Below are 10601 nucleotides of genomic sequence, written 5' to 3'. Positions count from 1 at the left end.
GAAGCGGGTGCCGGCGGGGGCGTGGAGGGATGCGCGGGGCGCCCGGGGGTGCGTGTGAAGGAGTCCGTGGTGCGCAGGGGCTGTGGGTGAAGGCCAGGGCTCTCCGCGGGCTTGCGCCCGTGCCGCGCGCGGCCGAGCCTGAGGTGGAGCGTGGGCTGGGGACGCTCCCGGGGACCGGGACTCGCCAGTCCTCCCCGCTGGGAGGCCGGGCGGGCGTTGCTATTGTTTTCCGGGCCGTGGGACCGTCCCCTGCCCTGGGCCCGCGCGGGCTCCGACGGTGGCTCCGGATGCGTGCGCCCCGCGGACCGGTCCAGGGCTTGACCCTTCTCAGCATGCTGTTCCGCGCCCACAGCCGCTCTCACCTCAAATACAGAATGCCTGCTGGGGCTCAGCGGTTAGCTCCGCCCGGTCTCCTTCCCGCGCACGACTGCTTCCACTCGCTTTCTTGCCTAGGAACGTGTCAAGTACCCAGATTTATTATTCCTATTTCCAGAAGTTGCTCTAAATAGCCGGTTATTTGGCTACGTCTTCTGTGGAGTGTAATTGAGGCCTGTGTTGGTTTCTCTTCAATCACCCCAGCACTTCAGTATTGACCAAATACTTAAAATTCCCAAAGAGCAAGCATATGTAGGATGTGAATCCAATTTTAATTCATGCGAGGTAAGAGGTGTAGTATATAGGAATGTCTGAGTGAATTGTCCTAACTTAAAAGGGATGACTGGTTCAATGGTTTGCATAGTTGGAAAGTTGGGGATTTTTTTTTTTTAGCATATTGCAAGTTAAGAGAAAAATGATCACATCCAAGGAACTATCTGTAGATATTTCTAACATTTAGATACATGAATTTAGTTGAAATTGTATTCAATTAGTGTTGCCATATACAACAGTTCCTGCGGGGACATTATGCTTGTCTAAATGGCACCAGATGATCAGAGTAGAGCCCACATCATCTTATTCTCAGGCTACTGATGTTTAACCTCCATTTAATGACACACAATATGAGTAATGAAAACATGATGGCTCATGCTTGTAATCCCAAATTTTCGGGAAGCAGAACTGAGAAGGATCACAGTTTAAGGCCATGATGGACAAAAAGTTGATGGAACTCCTAATTCCATAAATAAGCTATATATGTTAGCACACACCTGTCATGCCAGTTTCACAGAAGGTGTGAATAGGGGATCAACATCCAGGGATGCTGGATCAAAATCACAAGACCCTGTCTGAAAAGTAAGCCATGCAAAAAGGTTGGGATTGTAAGGCTAAGTATAGTGAGTACTTCCTGGACTGAATTCAAACCCAAGTACCGAAAAGAAAGCTAATGAGATGTAGTAAACATGGGATACCGAGAAAGGTAAGCAAGTTAAGGTACTGGCACAGGAGCTTAAATACTCAATTAGAAAATTGTCAATAACATTGTTGGCAGAGATCTTAATGTTAGAATCAGATGATCTTAGTGCCCTGCCCCTGTGATCTGCCCAAAAAAATCCAGTTTTCAAAATTGTACTTAGCTTTCATTTTTGTTATAGATTGAGAGCAGAGTTCTCAATAAAACTACGAAAGTATTTTATATAAATATCCTGAACTGCCAATGCTATGAAGGTATCTTAATTTTAACAAAGCTAAAACAATGAAGTTACTGCCAGTTAAGGTTTTGATGACTACCACCTCTCATCATTTGGAAAAAGTAAATGATTCCAAAAGTATGTGGGGGAAATATACCAGGAAACCGAGTAAATTTATTACCACAAAAATGTCTCCATCTTTCAGACAGTCACTAAAGGAAAATGAAGCATTGTTGTGTAGATTTGTACATGCTTCTGGCATTATGATAGCCATGTAGACTTGGCTGAAAGGCATGGCCTAGGAGAGCTCACCCATGATGGATAGGAAACAAAGAAAAGGGATGAGGACAAGGCATACTGGTCTGACAACCCCCCAGTAACTTACTTCCTCCAATTAGGCCCCACCTCTTTGTTTGCACCCAATAATCTCAAGTTAAGAATTCATCAATGGATTAATCCATTCACAAAGCTAGATCCCTTAGGAGTCAATAGCTTCCCAAAAGCCAGTCAGCGCAAAAACAAACTTTTAGTACTGTGGCCTTCTGCAGAATTACAGATTCAAGCCAGAAAAAAAGAAATAATCAAAGAAAAGCTACCCATCCTTTAAATAAAAATAATTCACAGGAAAGAACAACAATAACAAAAAGCAAAGTAGAGAATTCAAGTTGAGATAAATATACAGAAGCACTCAGTCCTTCGAAGTATTTTCATTGAAATATTTAAATGTAAAACTGGATATTTCAGTGAATGGTTAAAATCGCTGCTTTCTTTTTCTGTTACACATGGAACCAGGGCCAAAAATTAATTGGTGCCATGTGAAATAAACCAGAGTGTGACTAATACAACTTGCTTTTCCTACTTTACACTCGAAAGCTGGATGCAATAAACCTATTTGACTAAGTAATGCTCAGATCAATTGTTCAATAGTGATCAAAGGATAGCTGAACAGGTTTAACCAGGTTACTTCATTTTTATTTCCAGCTTTTAACAACAGTATAAGGTGTATTTCCTCTTACCAAAATATATTTAAAACAGCCTCATTAACTCAGGTATAGTGCAAAAGATGGATTTTGGTGCCATGTACTTGCCATAATACCCTGGTGTTATTTAAACTTTGAAAATAAGCATGCTCTTGAATAAAATGGGAATTCAAACACCTACCGGGTAGGGTTCTTACCAGAATTTAAATGGAACATTCCAAACAAGTTGAAAATATACAGAAATGTAGTTACTGTTATTTTCTAGGTTTTAATTTGTTTGGGGGGAATTTTACACTGTTTACGTTTTAATGCATTAGGTATGAGATTATGAAGCAAAGTCTTACCTCAACCATAAGAGCTTATTTTCCCTAACACAATAAATTTATGTTAGTATGACAGTTTTTTTGAGATGAGTCACACTGTGCTTTACATACTGTCCTGGAACGCAGGATCCTCCTGTCTCACCTCCCAAAGAGCCGGGACTACAAGTACATGCCGCCATGCACAACACAATTTATTGAAGATTATCTAGGTATATGGAAGCAGTGTTAGGCATTGGGGATGTAGGGTGAATAAAGTCTCTACCCTCCAAATGACTGCTTACTGGTGAATTTAGGATGAACAAAAACTGTGTGTGTGTGTGTGTGTATCAGGTATCTAAGTGTAGGTTAAGATGGTTTGGGTCAGAGGTAATGGTGCATGGCTGAAATCCCAGCTGTTTGGGAGGTAAAGCTAGGAAGACAGCTGTTTGAGCACAGCCTGGACGAAAAGCACAAGATCCCATCTGAATTATAACTAAAAGCAAAAAGGGCTGGAGGCACAGTTCAAGCAGTAGAGCGTACTAGATCCTCACAAACACGAGGCCATGAATTCAGTACTCAGTGTGGCTAAATAAATAGAAATAAAATGATGGCTTGAACTTCCATTCTACCCTCCTCCATTGAGTAAAGCCCAAGGCCCAGCCTTAGAGTCCTTCATGTTTCTATGGCGCTAATGGCCTCACAGTTCCTTGTTTTTGAATGTGTACTTAAGGCTAGACTAGGGAAGTTTCCAGATGAACTACTGTCAATTCTATGCCACAGCCACTCAAACATGGAATTAGCCCTGTTCCTAGACTTCACCCAAAAGCATTATCACTGAGTTCCATATGGAAACAACAGGTTTACTGAAGTTTTGAAGTGATCCAAGAGGAGGGTTATTTGTATCACAGAAACACACTTGAAGTTCAGTTCCTGTCTGAGGCCTGCTGCCTCTCTGTGCTGTTCTCCCACTGTTCAACCTTCATGCTCTTCCTTGTGCACAAATTCCTACTTATTGTTGAATAGTTCAGTTATCTCTGTTTGCCCCTTTATAGATTCCAGTAGATCCAGCCTTTGAGGACACACTGACCACCTACCAGCTTATTTCTTAAAAGATTTAGGGACCATTTCTTTCACGCAAAGTCAATGGTAATATGAATGGTTTCACCTGCCTATGCATAGACAGTATGAAAAATAATTAGGGAGTAGTCATTTGAGAGTACTACATGTCACTGGAAGTAGAAAAAGATGTCAGAGAAGCCAACCTCTGTGAATTTCTAAGTCAAAGTTAATGATAGATGTTTTCAAATCTGTTTCTTTTTGTGTTTGTTTTTATCAGTCCTGGGGCCTGGGCACTGTCCCTGTGGCTCTTTGTGCTCAAAGTTAGTGCTCTACCACTTGAGCCATAATGCTACTTTTCTGGCTTTTTCTGAGTAGTTTATTGGAGATAAGAGTCTCATGGACTTTTCTGCTTGTCTTCTAACCACAATCCTAAAATCTTAGCTTCCTGAATAGCTAGGATTACAGGTATGAGCCACTGATACCTGGGTATAAAATTTCAAATCTTTGTTACTTCTACCTGACAATCTCTTTAAGGGATTTGAAATCCTCTCTCTAATGTATCTGAGCTTCTACAAAATTTGTGATTTCCCCAAGTAGCAAGCCATAACCAAGCACGAACTATGTTATTCAACCACACCCGACTCAGCTTTTAGTAATAATACTTTCCACATAACAATAAAATATATTTACTCAGAGAAAGCCTTCAAGATTTTTACAAATTCTGCTGGTTTCTCTCTGGAAATGGGTGTCAGACACAATTTTAAAAGTCTGAACAAAGAGATTCCTTTCTTCCAAGTTTTACAGAGAAAATACTATGAAAAAAAACCTTGCCTCTCTACTCAGTTTTTACATTTATAATAGGGAAATAATGAAATTGTTGTGCACTGCAGTAAAATATTCAGTGACTCACCCTATAATAACAGTTCTCAAATTATGCTTCATACGGGTGTCCTCCAATTTTAACTAACAATGATCAGTTTTCCATTCAGGGAGAAATGTTTACAAGTCTAATTTTCTCAATTTGAAGTTATTCTCACATAAATTTTTCTTAACCTTTTGGCCCTTGTTCCTGCTTATCTTGCAAAAAGTAGTAACACATGACAAAAGAAAGGAACAAAAAATAGTAAATGAATATTAATGAAGTCATACCAATAATAAAGTCATTTGCTACCATCATTGTTCCAACAATGTGGCTAGTACTCAAATATTTGGGAACCTAATGCAGAACTACTTTCATAGTGTAAGGAATATTCTGAACAGCCTAAACAACAGCAAAGAGAACAAGCATGTACTCTAGAAAAATCTTCAAGATTTATTTTACAGACAAATACATATGTGGTAATCAAGATGATTTATCTGGTGTGCCTTGATTGAAGAAATATGACATATGCTGAAAGAGCAATTACAGATAACACCAATCTCTGAAAAGCAATCTGTACAGTAAGTAAATAATAGATTAAGATTGGGATTTAAATCGGAACAAGCAAAACTTAATTGTAACCCAATTAAAAACATAGGATGTAAATATGAAAAGGGATTAGTCATCAAGCATTGGAAAATATATGTATACAGTGGGAGTAAGTTGGAAAAGATAAATGAGTCACATTACAAGGACTCAATATTTTAAAATTCAAATTATGTAGTGAATTTCCTTAATTTTTCCTTTTTTTTTGCTCCCAATACAATAGAATATCAGTAATGGCCTGTTGGGGTCTTTAAATGCCAAGATCCTACCTCATCCTAGCATTTCTCATAATTAATACTGCACCCAGCATTGTGCCTACAACATGTTGAGTGTTCCATTGATGCTTATTGTTTCATACTTGGGTGTGGAAATCTACAGTGTATGAAGTCATTTTTCTGTTTTAAACTTTGCCAGTGATTCTATTGAGTTGAGACAGGTAGCAATGTGATACAGTACCAGGAGGTATAAGATGGAGACTCTTTGACTTTATTGCTTCTGACTGTGTACACTTGGGAATATTACTTAGCCTTGTTAGGCCTCAGTTTCTTCAGCTATGATCTACATGTGTAGAGATTGGCATGAATACATGAGACTCTTCATGTTAAGTTCTAAACCCAGTGCCTGGTTCCAGTAAGTGCAGAAGAAAGAAAGGAGGGAGGGAGGGAAGAAAAAGAGGAGGAAGAAGGAAGGAGAAAAGAAATGGTGGTGTGGGGTTGGTGGAGATAAGAGAGGTAGTGGTTAAGTCTTACAGTCCAAGTCAAGGTTTTCTTGCTTTTTTGAGTACATTATTGTTATTATTATTATTAAAGTAGAGGTTGCCATTCTGCAAAGCAGTTCAATGTCACCCTTTCAACATTCTCACTCAACCCTCCCTACCCAGTGCTTCCCTCACTTTGCTTAATTTTTAAGATATGTATTGAGATTTTTCTCTCCTTTGTTTTTGCCATTTAACAAAGCAGTTCATATATACAATGCAAACTTTCTCTTTTGTGTGCTGTGTATACCTGTCCTGGAACTTGAACTTAGAGGCCATGAAATTGATTTCATCAGATTTATTTATGTTTTATATATACCACCTACACGTAGCCTGAATGTAATTTTTATTATTTTATTTATTATTATTTATGATTATTTTTTACTGTACCTGCATTTTGACTGAAATCTGTCTCAAGTAAAGCATAAATTTTTCTGCTTGGGCTATTATTTTGGCATTCAAAAAATTTCAGATTTTGGAGCACTTCAGAATTTGAGATTTTTTGGGTTTTTTTGTTGGTTGTGGGGCTTGAACTCTGGGCCTGGGCGCTGTCCCTCAGCTCTTCAGCTCAAGGCGAACGCTCTACCACTTGAGCTACAGTGCAACTTCTGGTTTTCTGGTGGTTAATTAGAGATAGGAGTCTCACGGTCTTTCCTGCCCAGGCTGGCTTTGAACTGCGATCCTCAGATCTCAGCCTCCTGAGTAGCTAGGATTACAGGCGTGAGCCACCAGCGCCCTGCAGAATTTGAGTTTTTGTAATGGATTCAATTTGCATTTCTCTAATGACTAATGATGGTGGGCTTCTTTTCATGTGCTTCTATATCATATGTATTCTCTTTGGAGAAAATTCTGTTCCTTATCTCCTTTTAACTTGGATTGTTTTGTTGCTGTTGAATTATTCCTATTCTGTATATTAGACCCAAGTTATATGATTTTTCAAATCATAAATGTACATCAAATTTACATATCTGAATTTGCTCTCATTTTGTGACATCCCTTATTTTCCTTGATACTATTCCTTGAATCACAGAAGTTAAAATATTTGAAGTCTACTTTGAGTTTTTCTTCAGTTTCTTGTATTTTTGGTGTCATGTTTAAGAAACCATTGCCTGATATGTGGTCTCAAAATTACCTGTGTTTTCTTCTAAGAAAGTCACAATGGGGCTGGGAAGGTAGCTCAGTGGTAGAGTGCTTGCCTTGCATGTATGTGGCCTGGGTTCAATTCCTCAGCACCACATAAGCAGAAAAAGCTGGAAGTGGCGCTGTGGCTCAAGTGGTAGAGTGCTAGCCTTGAGCTGAAGAGCTGAGGGACAGCGCCCAGGCCCAGAGGTCAAGCCCCATGACTGAAAGAGAGAGAGAGAGAAAGAGAGAGAGAGAGAGAAAAAGAGAGAGAGAGAGAGTCACAATGTTAGGTTTTGATATTTAGGCCTTGGATTCATTTTGCTTTACTTTTTTGTGCATGGTGTGAAATAGGGTCTAACTTCATTGTTCTGCATGCCCCTAACCCATGTGTCTACTGGCCATTTGTATTCTACATCTATTCTACACATCTAAAGTGGTTATTTGTCTCTCTTCTTTTCCCCTATTCTGCTGTGTTTCTCAAAACATTACTTGTCCTGGGCTCCCTTACCAACTGACTGAGGGTTAAACTGAGAGCCTCAATATGCTAGGTAACCAGCAAGCTACTGGGCTACCAACCCAGCCCATATACCTGTGACTTTGAACAGAGATTAAATGCAGAAGAGGGAGGTGAACACATCCAGCCACTGAAACTGAAGTTTCTGGATCATTTTAGCAACTTAGTATTCTTTGAACCATCTTTAGTTCATATGCTTTTAAACAGTATCAGCTGATTGGTGACACTGCTGGAGTAGTAGAGGACAGGTAGAAGGCCAAAGCTAGAGAATTTCTGTCCTCAGCCACATAGTTGCTCAGTAGACATTGTGTTGCCTCTGGTTCCATGTTATGTTAAATAACTCTTCTCCTTGTGGTTCCTGGGGGTGGTCCCGCCACACTTCCTCCTAGGTGGTCCTATTTCCTGAGTTCTGGTTAGAACACCTAGTCCGGTTGTTTCCCTAGTCCTAGATTGGGAGCAGTTCCAGCTGTTGCTAACCTCTGGACTATTGCGTATCCCTTGCTGACCACTCAGTTCTCTCAGAGCCTATAAATACTTTTACTAAATTCTCTCTGTTAATAAAAACTGGAAATAGTTCTGTTTTTCGTTATTAGGCTTGACTGATAAAATATCTAACATATTTTATCATAGACTTAAATAGTTGCAAAGGATGTTATTTTCAGTGTATGGTAATTACTGCCCTTTCAAAATAAAACATACATGCATATTTCATGCAAGTTAAATAACATAGAGATTTGAGATCATTGCCATCTACTTAGAAAATACACAGACAAGATCCTCACCAGCATCACATTGTTTTTTCCCCCACTTCTACTTCTTTGCAATATATTTTAATTTTTCATGTTTTTATGGTTTAACTATCCAATTAGTCATACTTGATTATTTCTCAGCAGAAAAATAAGGGTATATAATTGAAATGGCAAATTGTCTAGCTTCCTAAGTATATTACTTTCTATAAAAAAAAAAAAAACCATTTCTAGTTTGAGGAAATGGAGGTATGGCTCAAGTGTCAGAGCACCAGGCTTGAGAAGAAAAAAAAATCCAAGCAAGAACTGAGTCTCTTAGTTCAAGCCCCAGTGTCAAGGCTTCAACTAAAAACAAAACAAAATTACCATAGTACAGAATTGATGAAAACAACATAACAACTACAATTTTCCATAAATACCTAATATAAAAGTGAACTTCCTTACTTTCAGGAAGGGTTTTAAGGATTGGGAAATCAATTTTTTTTTTTTTGGTCCAGTCATGGAGCCTGAACTCTGGGCCTGGGCACTGTCCCTCAGCTCTTCAATTCAAGGCTAGCACTCTACCACTTGAGCCACAGCACCACTTCCAGCTTTTTTTTTTCTGCTTATGTGGTGCTGAGGAATCGAACCCAGGGCCTCAGGCATGCAAGGCAAGCGCTGTACCACTGAGCCACCTTCCCAGCCCTCGATTCTTTTAAGACCATGTATGTCCATAGAACGGTTTCATGTCCTTCTGGGGTATGTGTAACACTGCATCTTGTGGGAAACTGCTTGATGAATGACAGTCTTTAAGAACACCGAGGCAAGCCATCCTAAAAGTCACTACTACCAGTCTTCCAGACAAATCAAGGTGATTGGCTCACGCAACTTATTGAATTCGCTGCAAACACAAGAGGAAGAACAAAGAGGATGGGAAGGCCACAGGGCAGGCTACAAACCGACTGGGATGACTTACAATATCTGAATTCTGAATCATGCAAAGTGACGCCCTGTCTCCTCCTCTGGTGCATCAGCTTTCTCTTGATGGGAAATGTGTTTACAGGACAAAGTTGAGGGCTAAGTGAACAGGCTCCTCGGCAGCAGGATAGTGCTTGGGGCCATACTTGGTTTCTTTGGCATGCACCTGACCACAGCTATAGCTTGCCAATTAAACTGATAAAAATCTATAGAGTTTATAGGACAATTGACATGTGGGCCAGAATGAATGCTATCAATGAGAAGCCTGTTTAAAAAACCTTGCACATAACGAGTGCTTGGTAGAAATTTAGTGTACTGTGGATATATGACATCCTTGGTCCTTCTACCCCACCCCCAATATAATGAAGCTCCATTCTTTTATGTCTAACATGTTTTGCAAGCTCTTGGTTTCTAGATTTTAATTTCATTTATCCTCTTGTTTCTTTCTGTATTTCCCAAAGCAGAATGAATGTTCTTAAGTCATAACCAAGTACATTTCTTCTGGTTGGAAAACCAGTACAGGAAAAGTGCTGAGATATTTACCCACAGAACTCTTTAAGACACGAGTGTGGGCTGAGGAGGTTGGAGCTGTCCTTCCTTACCCCCAACTACAAACCTCTCGTTTTTTTCCTCTAATATCCCCCACGTGTGTGTGAGTACGCTCATGCACGCACGTGCACGCACACACACACACACACACACACACACAATTTTGCATCACTTTCTGTGTGTATCCTTATAAGAGTGGATAGTTAGGGTTAACACTGCAGTTAGAGAATATATGGAGATTCACTTTACAGGTAATGCTGAACTATGAACCCAAGGCATATTGTCCAATACAGATTCTCAATAAAGTATAAGAAACTTCTCATTGCTCCACATTCTCATCAGTGTCTGATGACTTGAGTCTAAACCATGGAATTTGCCAGTATGAAAAATTCAAATTTAAAAGGATAGAAAATCCACTGAGTGCAGTGGCTCATGCTTGTAATCCTAACTATTCAGGAGGCTGATATCTGAGGATCATGGGTTAAAGCCAGCCTGGGGTGGGAAAGTCTGAGATATTTATCTCCAATCAACTACTAAAAATCTGCAGGTGGGGCTGTGGCTTAAGTGATAGAGCACCAAACTTGAGCA

Source organism: Dipodomys ordii, unplaced genomic scaffold (genome assembly GCF_000151885.1).
Source record: "Dipodomys ordii isolate 6190 unplaced genomic scaffold, Dord_2.0 Scaffold44, whole genome shotgun sequence".
Classification (NCBI taxonomy): domain Eukaryota; kingdom Metazoa; phylum Chordata; class Mammalia; order Rodentia; family Heteromyidae; genus Dipodomys; species Dipodomys ordii.
The sequence above is the reverse complement of the archived record's forward strand: the minus strand, read 5'-3'. Positions refer to the sequence as shown.